The sequence below is a fragment of the Natator depressus genome, chromosome 11 (genome assembly GCF_965152275.1).
Source record: "Natator depressus isolate rNatDep1 chromosome 11, rNatDep2.hap1, whole genome shotgun sequence".
In the NCBI taxonomy this organism is placed as follows: domain Eukaryota; kingdom Metazoa; phylum Chordata; order Testudines; family Cheloniidae; genus Natator; species Natator depressus.
In genome coordinates this window covers 62,973,456-62,987,656 of record NC_134244.1, presented here as the reverse complement: position 1 = coordinate 62,987,656, position 14,201 = coordinate 62,973,456, and the positions used below count along the sequence as shown (strand labels likewise).

Sequence of the window (14,201 nt, the reverse complement as noted above, 5' to 3'; positions counted from 1 at the left end):
GGCACAGAGAAATCAAATGACATGTTCTAGGCCACCAACAGAGTTGGGAATAGAACCCAGAGCTCCGGAGTCCCACTCTAGTGCGTGATCCACTAGGTCACACACCCATAGTCTCACAAACACATTACAGCAGATGCATAGAGTTAATATACAGGGAAGCGAGGTACGCAGACTGAAAACTGGGTTGAAAACACAGACATGCTCAAGGGTTAATTTTTCACCTGCTAATCTCCATTTTAGCTAACAGTCATAGGTATTGCATTATCTGAGAGAGAGCAGACGATGAAAGCAGTGCACAGGACTAAAAGAAACAGGGAGAAGAGCCATGTGTCACATAGTGATGGCTAATGGCCAGCTATGTGCCACAGAGCGAAGTGGCAGGAAGTGGGAACTTCTGTGAGCTGGAACCTTGCTGTCAGAGGACCTGTTTCCCCGGTGGTGGAAGGGAAGGATTTGAGAAGGGACTGAGGCAGGCAGATTGTAAACACAGAGCAGAGAGAAGGATGGATAATGCAGGACACATATGTTGCCTGGTCCTGGCAGAATGAGGAGTAATTGTACAGCAAAGATCATCTATTAGGAAGAAATGGCCAAGTGGGTTTTCTGGAGTTCCAGAGGGCCAGGTAAATGTTTCCTTTGTTGTTAATCTGCGGGTTTGTGGTTGGATTTCTGTTTTTTACATATCAGGAAATGTATCAAAGGTTTTGATCATTCTGTGCTGTTTCTCACTGTTTTATAAACACACACACACACAGACAGATGTCTAGCTTAGGTTTTCCTGGGGTGCCCATCACCTTGCAGCTATATTTGTATTTATATATTGTATACAGACATGCATGCACATGTATACATACCTCTGTGTATATAATATGTGTGTGTTTATATGTAGCACACAGAGATGTGTATATATACGTACACCTATGTAGCAATATATCTAGCCAGAGAAACAGACACAAACACACACAGAGAGACTCTATAATTAAAGGCGCAGTCCTTGAAATCCTTGCAACACCCCAAACTCCTAATGCCTTCAACTGGAATTTTCGTTGCTCCAGGTAGGCAGAATCAAATTCCATTGTGCAGTTGTGTACATATCTGCAGTACAACACAAATACATCACTCTATGCTGGTGGGAAGTGCACTGCAGTGTTTTGTTTTATTTTCTTTTATTTTTCGCAATAAAGTTTTTGCTTTCTTATGGGACAAACTCCCAAAACATAATAAATAGAATTATTAACTGTAGGATTAAGTAATCCCAATAAATAAGGCTACCTTGTATAATACCTATAGTGTTAGTTTAGATGCTGTGGTCAGTGGCACCAATAGGATAGAGTGAAATAATAGTTTTGCAAAGAGAATGCATTATTTGTCTCCGATTTGTCTCAGAAAACAAATATTCAAGGATCCAATCTTGCAAAGATTTACGCACACATGTAAATTTACTCCCATTGAGTAGTCCCACCAAAATGAATGGGGCTACTCACAATGCATAAAGATAAGCATGTGGAAAATCTTTGAAGGAGCAGGATGTCAGTCATTTCAGGCAACAGTAGCCCCAATATATAGCTTGGGAGGTTTAGGGTTTAGTGACATTTTTCTTGAATCAGAAGTTTACAGGTTTTAAAGCCAGATTAAAAAAAATCACAAACTCAGCGTAGTGGGAGAGGGAACTACATAATGTAGCTGAAGGATCTAATCTACACTAGCTAGGTACTTATATATGGCCCCCATCACCACTGTATCTGAGTTCCTGGGATCTGACTGGTTTTTGTAGCTTACAAATAATATATTATATTGCATTTAAGTCAATCAGCTGTTGTCAGGTTTCTGCTGAATTTTTGCAAAGATTGCTTGAGATAAAGTTTGTAATTTTTTTTGTTAGTAAACTGTGAGACCAATCTGTATTGTGACTGTGTAGGAGGAATAATACAGTGTTATAACAATAATATGCTGTTGTAACCATCCCCCTGAGTTGGCTGATTTTCATGAGGTTGACATGATCTCAGAGGGTTGGGTTGCTGTGCTGTTTTGTTGAAGTTCAGTCTCCAGTGGGTTATTCTTTTTTTCTGGTGATAATAAATGTGTCACACTGCCAGGACTCACTAGTTGGGAAATCAGAAAAGATTTGTTTTTAAATGATTTTATGCTTGTTGTTAAATATAATCATACATGCACTTATATTCAGGTGAACTCCAAGGTCTTATTGTAATTAGCTTTGAATTATCCAGGGTTAGCTCCTTGAGTACTGTTCTTGATTAGGAGAATTGGCTGGAGTCTAGATACTAAAGTTACAATAATAATCCTTTACATTTATGCTGGATAGCTCTTTATCCAGAAAGATCCCCAGTGGCTCTGGGGCCTATATGTGAGATGCTGAGTGCCAATAGCTCCTGGGCCTACATACATACGCTTCTCAGCTGAAAAGCAGGCATCTCTTGGGTGGGGAACACTTGCCAGCAGGACCCTGGTGCATGAACAACAGCAGAGGGACAACTTGAGTAGAAATTCCAGCAATCTCCATCCATTTTCAACTCAGAGTTCCATTTGGTAAAAAAAGTACTATTGGATTCTTTAGTACTGGTTCTGGCTCCCAACACAGCTCTGTGAAATATGAGAGAGGGGCTTTAGAATGAGAGTGCAGCTCTAGTAGAACCTCAAGGCAGATTATTTAATTTTAAAAAATCTTTTACTTATTTGTAGCTGCAATCTGGGAGGCCCCCACCCCCCCCACCTGTACTTTCTGGTTGGAGACAAACGGATCAAGCACAGCAGATCCAGTTGTAAAAGGCATCAACCAGAATAATATATCTCTTAAAATGTCTAGTTAGGTCTTTACACCACCCCCTCTGTGCTTGCAGCCTCGTGGGTCCTCCCAGTGACATCACCTATAACAACATCTGATGGCTACAGTATTATAGGGCTCACTCCTCTTTGTGCTGATCTCGGAAGCTAACACAGCCTGTTCTCTTCTTGTGTTTCTGAATTGCCTGCTTGGCTGGAAGAAGATGCAGGGTTTTTAACCAGGTCAGTGTGACAAAATGTGAATTAAGTAAACACACGTGAAGCAAAGAAACAGAACTGGGCAACCTCCAGGGTCCCCCAGGATGCCGTCTGCCGCCGACGGGGCTGGGTAGAACTCCAGGGAGGCAAGTGGGCTGATCGCTGTAGAAGCCCAGGCCAACATCCCCACTTAAAGAATAGATGTAGGCCCCGTTTGCAGCATAGTGTAGGCTTGTCAGATGGTGATGTACAGTAAGTGTTCATTAGGGCCCTGATTCGGCACGGTACTTACACACGTGCCTAGTGAGAAACACATGAGTCATCCGGCTGAAAGGCAGCGGGACTGCTCATGTGTTTGAAGGTAGGAATGTGCTTCACTGCCTTGCTGAATCAGTGCCAGACTGTGTAAGGCCTCAGTCCAGCAAAGTGCTTCGTGACTTCACTGAGGTGACTCACAGGCTTAAGTGCGTTGCCGGATTGGAGCCTTAGCTTTTTTCCTCTGACTTGGGGCACGTGCTGCTGTGCTGTGTGCACACATGCTGGAAAACCTGCTATACGGCTGCCCTTCTGCAAGGCTGCTTTGCCTTCTATTCCATCTCTGCCCAGACTCCCTGCTCCTTTCCAGGGTCACCGCCCAGCTGGAGGCTTTCAAACAGCTAATCACCGTGAAGCCAGCAGGAAGTGATGCAGCCACTCATTTCTCAGGGCATTCTTCGGCCTGGAGGGAAGTATGTGTCAGATTGCTGTAGGGCAAGGGAGTCAGCCAGGCTGTGTGATAAAGATCTCTGGAGCGCTGTACACAAACCTGGCTTGGGGGGGGGGGGGCGGGGGAGCTTTACATGATCCATGTTTCCTCATTGCCCGTCATGTTCACCTCATTTTGTGCACTGTGCTTGTTGCGCGCTGTTGCCATGGGCTGTTTGCATCCATGTTTTACCCTAGAGGTTGCTGCATTTTCACGAAGGTTTGCGAAGTGCTGGGAAAATTAAAAGCCCGGTGTACTGTAGGTGCCAATTATTAACTAATATTACGTTCGGTGATGATGGGTGAAGAGTTCTCTAGATATGTAGTATAGTTTGTCATGTCCATAGAATGCTCTGGGAACCTTCTTGCTTAAAGGGACTGGGCCAGATCCTTATCAAGCATGAATCAACCTACTTCCATCAGACAGCAGAGCTGCATCAACTTTCCCCAGGATATATAGTTTTGAACCCCGCCAGCTGCACAGGTACATGTCATTATTAACGGGATCCCACCCCTCAGCTCTCTCAGGTACTTCTAGAGCTCGGTAGCATCTAAGCACTCAATACTGCCCTTTAGATTTACCTAGTGTTATCCATAGAGGTCATCATGGCTGATTCTGCTCTTTGCCTCTCCCAGCTTCGAGGAGACTGTCTTTGTTATTGTTTTGTATGTGTGGGCATGGGTGTTAGAGGTTCCTTGTCACTCTTCTTGGCAGGAAGGATCTAGCAGACAGTTAGGTTTTGCAGCATGAAATTAATTAAGTAATCTGGATTAATTTAAGATCAATCTTATCTCTCTGCTAGTTTATCCAGCATTTAAGAGCTCTTGACTGAGAATGCTTTTTCTCTGGCTCTTGTAAGCTTCTCCTAGAATTATTAGGTGCATTGTCTCAGAATATATATGATATGGTAAAGTATGTATTTATGGCACTGGTGTAACCTGGACTATGGGGAATTCTTATACTGGGCCCAGCTTTTTTCCTTGACAGCTGAATGTCTCAGATTTATATTATGGAATCATAGAAATGTAGGGTTGGAGAGACCTCAAGAGGTCATCCAGTCCAGTGGTTCTTAACTTGGGTAAATGCGTACCCTCTGGGGGTATGCAGAGGTCTTCCAGGAAGTACATCAACTCATCTAGATATTTGCCTAGTTTTATAACAGGTTACGTAAAAAGCACTAGTGAAGTCACTACAAACTAAAATTTCATACAGACAATGACTTGTTTATACTGCTCTGTATACTATACACTGAAATGTAACTACAATAGTTATATTCCAATTGATTTATTTTATAATTATAAGGTAAAAATGAGGAAGTAAGCAATTTTTCAGTAATAGTGTGCCATTACACTTGTATTTTTATGCCTGATTTTGTCAGCAAGTAGTTTTTAAGTGAGGTGAAACTTGGGGGTATGCAAGACAAATCAGACTCCTGAAAGGGGTACAGTAGTCTGGAAAGGTTGAGAGCCACTGATCTAGTCCATCTCTGCACACTGACAGATATTTAATTGTTTTTAAATACCTCCCAAGGACAAGGAGTCCACGCCCTCCCACGGTAACCAGTTCCAGTGCTTAACTAATAATGAGAAGTTGTTATTTTTACAAGTACTTTAAAAATTGTTTAGAGACTCTTCTCCTTGTGCAAAGATAGACCAGGGCTTGTAATATTTACTCGCTGACCAATGCTGAAAAAGTACTGGTAGACCGGGGGACTAGCAGCTGTTTTAAGGCCCAAAATCTAATAAGCCACCCGAACTAAAGAAAGATGAATGCCATATACTAGTGTTTTCTCATGCTCTAATCCCATGTTACAACAGAAGAAGGTTTGGGGACTCACCTCCCATGTAGACATTAAAGGGAGGGTGGGTGATCTCAATTCTTCCACCCCCCAAAAACATATTTAAATACTCAATCCAACAATTATTTCATATAATCTTGAAAGGGACCATGTTAAGGCTGATGCATTATAATTGCCTTATGACAGCTGTCCCTTCTTGTACTCAGATTACTTCAGGATTCTGGCTGTGTGTTTTTTCCCTTCAAGCAACCTGTAGTGAATAGGGAAAAGTGGCAGAAGTTCTCTTTACGGATTCAGACTCGCAATGAGCAAACCAGCATAAGTGTATGCAATTGCGATTCCCAATACATTGCATTACATTGTAAGCGCTTTGCGGCAAGGGCTCTCCTTTTGTTATATGTATGTACAGCACCTTCCACAGTGAGGCCCTGATCCCTGATTGAGGCCTGCTGGTTAGGGGTACTCAAACTAGGGGTTGCCACCACCCAGCCCTTCTCATATTGCTGGATGGGAGCGGGGTCTCTCCTAGATGAGAGAGGAATCCTGGGCTCATCCCGATATAAAGGGGGTTGTGTAAGAAAAAGTTGAGAGCCGCTGCTGTAGGTACTACTCCACTACAAACGATTAATATCTGCTTTTGGGGGCATTTTTTGGTCTGCAGCGTGGATAGAATTGGGAAAACAATGTGCTGTGCACTAATACTTTGCACTCTCTGTCATCTTCCATCCCTTAAATATAAAACTCTTTGTAAATATTAATCCTCAAAATCCCTGAGAGGTAAGTAAGTATTGGTAAACTGAGGCACAAATTTATTGTCAAAACAACCGGTCAGTGATAGATTTGAAATTACAGCACAGGAATCCGAATGCCTAGACCTGTACTCTAGCCCAGTGGTTCTCAACTAGAGGTCAGGTACCCCTGGGGGTACTCAGAGGTCTTCCAGGGGGTACATCAACTCATCTAGATATTTGCCTAGTTTTACAACAGGCTACAAAGAAAGCACTAGCCAAGTCAGTACAAACTAAAATTTCATACAGACAATGACTTGTTTATACTGCTCTACATACGATACACTGATATGCAAGTACAATATTTATATTCCAATTGATTTATTTTATAATTATATGGTAAAAATAAGAAAGTCAGCCATTTTTCAGTACTAGTGTGCTGTGGCATTTTTGTATTTTTATATCTCATTTTGTCAGCAAGTAGTTTTTAAGTGAGATGAAACTTGGGGGTTCGCAAGACAAATCAGACCCCTGAAAGGGGCACAGTAGTCTGGACAGGTTGAGAGCCACCGCTCTAACCAGTCAAATATACTCCCTCTCTGAAATCATGAAAGTGACTTCTGAAGTGACTTGATCTGTCTTGCTAGCTAACTAGTTTGATAGTGACCCTACAGTGCTGCTACACAGATAAGTATGGTTCTCAGGGATTTCAAGTGACCAAAATACAGCTAATTTAGATTCTGGGTAATATTTTGATCACCTGACGCAATGCAGCCATCTAAAAATCTTGGTAGCTGCAAAAAGTGCAAGGTGTCCTAAGAAAAATCTGTGCATTGGTTGCTCAAGGTGTGTCATTCCTCAAAGGAAAGTTACAGACTGAAATAGCTGAGAGCACGATTCATGGAAGAGAACATAAGGTGTTAAGGGCCGACAGGCCCTGAATCTCGGGAGTCATGGAGTGCAGATTCTGAAAGCAGCAAAAGAGGTGTCAATCCTTCTTTTGGATGAGAAGTGAATCCAAGGCCCTGGTCACTTCTTGTCACTATAGGGCGTGTCTATACTGCACTCTGCCAAGCCCGGGCTCTGACTCAGGTTTGAGCCCAAGCCCCCTTTCTGTCCACACACATCAGTCTGACTCAGGTCACTAAGCACGGAGGACCCGGGTCCTAGGACCGTGTGAGCGGGCTGGGTCAGAGCCTGAGTCCCACTGCAACTCGCATCCAAGCCCTGTCATTTTGCAGCACAGATGCAGGTCAAGTACACACCTGATTCAGAAGGCTGGTGTAGTGCCATACAGACACATTAGCGGGCTTGTGGGACCCAGGTCCAGCAATTGTAAAGCCAGGTTTAAAATGCAATGTGGACGCACCAGCATGGATTTGGAAACCCCAAATCCACAAGCCTGGGTTCCACAGATCTGGGCTTAGTGTGCTGTGGAGACATACCTTTAGATCCCATGGCATGTTTTGTAAGATTTAGGGTGTCCTGGCCCAGGCCTGGATTAAGGCAATCCAGACCTTAGGCACACCACAACACAGGGCCCTGCAGACAGCCTCATGCCCACACTGTGGCCCTAGCCTCCACCTAGAGTGGTGCAGGAGAAGGGCCCCAGAATTTACCCCAGGAACCAGGTTGTATTTGCTTTGGTGGGCAGAGACCCACTTCTCTCTTCTCCCGCCACACAGAATGCTCTGCTAGGGTAGTGTTGGCAAAGAGCCTTGCACTGAAGCTCCCGTTGAGGTGCATGCGGGAGGTCACCCGTCTCAGATGTGTTTCAGGCTGTCTGCAGACTCAGGCAGAGGCTGCTGCATCAGTTAAACCCAGGTGACTTTTTCAAGCTTTTCTTGAAAAAAGCAAAGGCTAAAAACTTCATCCTTTTTTATTTTTAAATGGAAGCTGAGAGTCTGATGTGATCACGTGACCCAGGGAGCTGGGTCCTAAGGCACAGACTTATAGTGGCTGTGCCCTCATCTGGCTTTGACTGGCCCAGTTTCGGGAGCTACGTTTCATCTTCCCCCTTGTAGCTTGAGCTGAAGGAGTTAGTCTGTATTTCCCCTTCTAAAAATAACTGTTCCTGATGTGGCAAGCAGTCTATTTCTAAATGGTCTTTTTTTTCAGCGGTGGGTGGGTGATCCCGATATGCAGTCCCGATATGCAGTTAGTAAAGTGCCTGGGTGAAAGGAGCTATGTAAATACAAGGTTTCATGAGACAACATTGTACTGTTTTAGATCTCTAGTGCCTAAGGGGTCCGCTTGCAATGCAAGGCAGTTAAATCCCTATGCATCATCCTGAAAATTTGCGCCTGAGTGTTCTTTAAGGGGAAAAAGAAATCAGTGTCCCTGATAGTGAAATGCTGCTACTCAGGATTTTACAGTTGGACTGTCAAGTTTTAAAAAGCATATTTAAAAAAAAACACACCCTTTAACAAAATCAAATTATTCTAATTGTAGGAAAATACTGCAGCCCAGTCATGCCCTCGGCCTACTTACCCATCCCTTCAACTCCATTCCTAAAGTTCCAGCTTCCAGCAGCAGCCATAAAGAAAGGAACAGCCTGCCAGAAAAAAATATTTCCTTCCTTTTCCTATAAACATAGAATTTCCCTCCAAAATTACCCTGTTTGGCGCAGGATGGGTGATATTCTGTCCTATCCTGGTGACGGGTTATAATCTGGTCTCTCATGGTTAGGACCCTATCAAATTCACAGCCGTGAAAAACATATCACGGACCGTGAAATCTGGTCTCCCCCCATGAAATCTGTATAGTATAGGGTAAAAAGCACACAAAAAACCAGATTTCATGGGGGAGACCGGTGTTTCTCAAATTGGGGCTCCTGACCCAAAAGGGAGTTGCAGGGGGGGTCACAAGGTTGTTTTAGGGGGGTTGTGGTATTGCTACCCTCACTTCTGTGCTGCCTTGAGCTGGGCAGCTGAAAAGCAGCGGCTGTTGGCCGGACACCCTGCTCTGAAGGCAGCACCCCGCCAGCAGCAGCGCAGAAGTAAGAGTGGCAAGACCAGACCACGCCACCCTGAGTTCTGCACTGCTGCTGTCGGAGCTGGGTGGCCGGAGAGTGGTGGCTGCTGACTGAGGGCCCAGCTCTGCAGGCAGCAGCGCAGAAGTCAGGGTGGCAATCCCGTACCAGGCCGTCCTTACCTGCGCTGCTGCTGGCGGCGGCTCTGCCTTCAGAGCAGGGTTCCCAGCCAGCAGCCGCCGCTCTCCAGCTGCCCAGCTCTGGAGGCAGCGCTGCCACCAGCAGCAGCCCAGAAGTAAGGATAGCAGCTCTGCAATCCCCCCTACAATAACCTTGCGACTCCCCCACAACTCCTTTTTGAGTCAGGATCCCTACAGTTACAACACTGTGAAATTTCAGATTTAAATAGCTGAAATAATGAAATTTACAATTTTTAAAATCCTATGACCGTGAAATTGACCAAAATGGACTGTGAATTTGGTAGGGCTCTACTCATGATTGCAAGGCTAGACAGAGGAGCTCTGCATAGAGGAGACTGTTAGCTTTCCGGGGCGGGGGTGGGAGGATGTGAGGGGGAACTCAGCACTTCCCTGTAGCCAAGTTATCAAAATTCCCAATCCCTACTAATGTTTTAGCTTAAAAATTTCTAAGGTGCCTAAGTGGCTTAGAAGCTCAAGTCTCACTGACTTTCAGTGGCACTTAGACTCCTAACCCGCTTGGTAAATTTTTCTAAAGTGCCTCTTCGCTGCCAAGGTCTTGTAGCATAGCGCTCCACAGGTTAGGCACTTCCCATCATTTGTCAGTCTTAGCTGTGTTGCTTTTGAATGTAATTGACTGTTCCCTTTGTTCTGGTATTATGAAGAATAAATGGGAATGCCTTATTGACTCTTTGTATGGCATTCATTATTTTATATGCCTTTGATCAGACCCTCTTTTATTCATCTCTTCCCTTAACTAAAGAGTGTTACTCTCTTCCCTTTCTCTTCATATGGACTCTGAGTCACTTGTCTCTGGACCCCTCCTATTCCTGTGTTTGTTTATCTGGGTACCGGAATCTAGTTTCATTTGATCCAAGTTAAATGCAAAAGCCCGAGTGGAACTCTTAGAGTTTGTTATTGACAGATGTAACCTATGTAAGGTATTCTTATAGAGGAAGTATCAGTGTGGTATCTAAGCACTACTGATAATTTGCTATGCATTTACGTAGCACCTTTCATCCTTTAAGGAAGCACTCCCCAGACTCTATAGAAAGGAGTAACCACTCCCCACTGAGGTGACCTTTTATAACAGTTTGTGCAGGGCATACTGTATCCCAAGGTGGTGATGGTGCAAAGTCACGTCAGGGTGCAGCATCCCATCATCCTGTCACCATGTGACTCAGTATCACCATGTGCTTCCAGAATGTGAAGTCATTTTGGAGACAATCCCGTGGCTTTACAAGAACGTGCGAGGTTGTGTGACATGAGATAATCCTCATCCCACAAAATCAGGACAAACTTGCAGCCCCATAAAACAGGGTCTCCAGTGTTTGGTAATAAACCTGCTAAGTGAAAGTGTACAATTTCTTGGGTACGTTGATTGATTTGTCTTGTATTGATGTAGACTAGGGGACAAAGGGACAGTGTGTTTTGTTGCCCTTTGTCTTCCCCTGAAATGTCGCCGTGACAGGTCACAAGCCCTTCTCCAATCATTGCTGTTCAGATTGTTTAAATCCATCAAGTGGGAGCAGGGCTGGGTTCTCTGCCAATGCAGGTGAAATGGCCTCTTTGTGTGGGCCAGCCTGTTACTTGCACTGTTTGGCATTTGACTATATCTCAGTGCTGATTCTGCCCAAGCTAACACTAACTGCAAATTTGTAAATGAATCTCAAGCAGTCCTGGTATGAGCCATCGCTCATAAAGAAATGCCAGTGAAGGGTTTGAGGGTGGGTCGGTTACAGCTATGGAAGCCCTTTATTCTTCCTCCGTTTGTTTTCTCCCATGCAAAAGCCTTCTGCTCACGTGCTTATCCTGGCTGAGGAGTTCTAAATGCAACTCCCTTTGCAACCCATGGAAGCTACTCCTTGCTCTGCTTTGTGCTGTCCAGGCGCTGAGCATGGTGCCTGCCCAGTTATCCCAAGACACTCTTGTTTTGTTGGTTTGCAAGAGGAGATTTGGGGCAAGGAGCGGTCAATAAGCACCTATGCTCTGTGTTGCTTCTGCCCTCCTTTTCAGAGACAGCTGCATATTAGTGGTGAAACGAGGGGTGAAATCCCAGCCCAGCTAAAGTCAATGGTGTCCTAGTTCAGGAGCACTGCACACACTCTAGGCTCCCAGCTCCCCACTCTCTTGATGAAGACCTGCGTCCCCTCTCCTTCCTGCCTGGAGTATTTCCAGGCTGCACAGCTCCCTGCCTGCACTGTGAGTTCCCCAGCAAGCCAGACTGCCTAAGCAGGCCTGCTTCCCTTTCTCCTCAGAGGCTACAAACAGCCTAAGTGCCACAGTTATAAGTCACCACAAGGCCCTTTCTAAGCAAAGACATTTATTCTTAAGAGGAAAGCCTTACAGAGAAAACATACTAAACCAGTAAAAGAACTTACAAGCATGCTAATAAGCTTATCGGCGATCACCCAACAGTAGGACAATTACTTGTAGTCCTTCAACAAGGATTGTGGTCCCCCCTGGACAGAAAGCCCTTAGCCACTTTAAACTCAGGCTGTTTATCCAAAAGTCCCTTCTCTGTCTGTTGGTCTCTGGAGAATCCAGTGTGAACCAGTATGTGGGAGCCTGTTCAGGTGGTGGTACCTCTCTGGAGGTGTCAACACCTGAATGAATTAGCCCCATAAGCACCACCACCACCCCACACACTGTTCTTAATTCCCGGAGGGCTGTGATCACGCTCCCCCATGAAATTACATACAATCCCTGGCCCAGAATGATACATAAACTTAACACAGTGAGATCTCCCACAGATATTTTAGGAAATTGCCACATCTGTCACAAATGGCAAAACTCCCGTTGACTTCAGTGGAGCCAGAATTTTCCTCAAGCTGTAGAGATGGACCACAGAGTTGATGTCCAGATCTGGGTTAGGATCAGGCCAGGGTTTGGTGTTCTGGTTCAAGCCTGAATAAGGTTTCAGGTTCAGTTTTGACAGCACTGGAAGCTCACAAGCTGGTTTGGGGAGATTTGGGCCGCAAATGCTGGAAATCTCCCAGTGTCAGCTATTCCCATAAGACGGAACCTACACCTGAACTAGCAATGGCAAATTGGCTCCTTACAATTTTGGGTCTGACCCAGAATGAAAACTGTGAGGGGGATAGCGTGGGCTTGGATCAGTCCTTTGCTTGGAATCCAAAGGTGGTTAGATATGCAGTTCCAATTTTGCCTCCTCCAATTGTAAGTGTGTAAGGGCCTATATTCTCCACTGCCTCACACATTGTTAGCCATTGACACCTGTGCAGAGGGACCATTACACACACCCCATTCTGATTTGACACCATTTTTACACCCATTTTGTTCAGCTTCACCGTTTTGATTCCGGCCCCATCTCTACTCAATTAGTCAGAAGCAGCCTAGCAAATCAGTGTGCCAGTGCTCTTCTTGCTGATGTTGCCCATCACAGGGTGGTAGTTAATATGCACCAAGGCAATATTATTTGAAGCTGCTGTCTGAAGCATGATGATTTGAAGACCATAGTCACCGCCGAGAAAAAACAGGATAAGGTTTGAAGTTACCGTAGTTATGCATATTTTTGTTTTTAAAGCACATGTCTTGGAAAGCATTTTACAAAGACCACCATTTCTGAACTGCAGCAACTAAGACCCAGATAGCAAAGATGATGGAAGGCTGCGTATTATTGGACAGTAAAATAAGTTATTTGCCACAATAGAGCAACCCGTGGGTAGAAACCGAGTTATTGGGGAATACAAACCCTCCCCAGTATAAGACTGTTTGTTCCCCTCTGTTCTGAACAAATTGAATTGTCTTCTGTTTATTAAGATGGAGCAGCTGCAGGATCTGCTACATTAAAAGTCGAGCTTCAACCAGTTTGGCTAAAGGAGTAACTGCTCTAGCTGACAGCAGTAGGGGACTTTTATCTTCCTATGGGGAGCAGCCTCTGAAATGGCAAGGACACACAATAGTGCAGGGTTTTTCAAAAATAAATAAACATTTAACTATTTTGTGTTTAGTTTTATTGGAAAATCTCTTAAGTTCAGTGTCAACACTGGCTTCCTCCAGCACTAGTGAGGTCTGTCTAAATACAGTATCTAGAGGCCTGCACTCAAACTAATAGAAATCCCTCCACAGATGGTGACAAGAATCTATAGAGGTGTGTTTCTGATTGATTTGGATCAATTTTAGCTGTGCCTGCCCCAAACAACAGGAGCATAGTGAGTGGAGCCCCAGTTCAAGATGGGTGACACAGCAGCAGGGGTGAGGAGACTGGGATTTACTCCCTGGGAATGGAGCAGCCCCTTACTGTACCGGAATGAGTGCTGAGGAGCAGTGATCGCTCAGCTCCCATCTCAGCGCTTCGCAGGTTTGGGCCTCAAAACTCTTCTCTGCCTCTGCACTTCGCAGAGACATCAGAGCCAGTTGCCCAGAGGTGATGGTCTGCTGGTTAATGACGCCTCTGGACATGCTGGATTTTGTTTAGCATTGTGTTGGTACGCTCTTACGTTTCCACCGCTGTTTTACATGTCCCGTGATAGCTTGTCTTGATGTAGCTTTAGTGGTCCTACGATATTAGCGAGACAAGGTGGGTGAAGTAATATCTTTTATTGGACCAACTTCCGTTGACAGAGAAAAGCTTTTCCCTCACCCGCTTTGTCTCTCGAATGCCCTGGGAGAGTCCAAAAAGTAAGGAAGGAATTCAGACTCCAGGTCAGCGTTAGCCTCTTAGCCCTGGTTCTTTAGCCAGGTGATCACTGTGCTATTTATAATAAGGATCAGATAGCAAAGTATTCTCAGCACAACT

The 14,201-nt window shown here is 44.8% G+C and overlaps 1 protein-coding gene across 2 annotated transcripts in view; it reads left to right on the top strand.

Annotated features, from left to right (window-relative positions):
- Positions 1-461: 461 nt before the first annotated feature.
- The window catches only part of PLEKHM3 (pleckstrin homology domain containing M3), a 122,633-nt gene continuing 108,893 nt past the window's right edge, over positions 462-14,201 (top strand). The window contains exons 1-2 of one of the 2 annotated variants that reach the window (XM_074968021.1): positions 462-623; positions 2,859-3,024. The gene's annotated coding sequence lies outside the window, so the exon portion shown is untranslated. The remainder of the gene's footprint in view (positions 624-2,858; positions 3,025-14,201) is intronic. The other variant, XM_074968020.1, reaches the window with a different exon arrangement.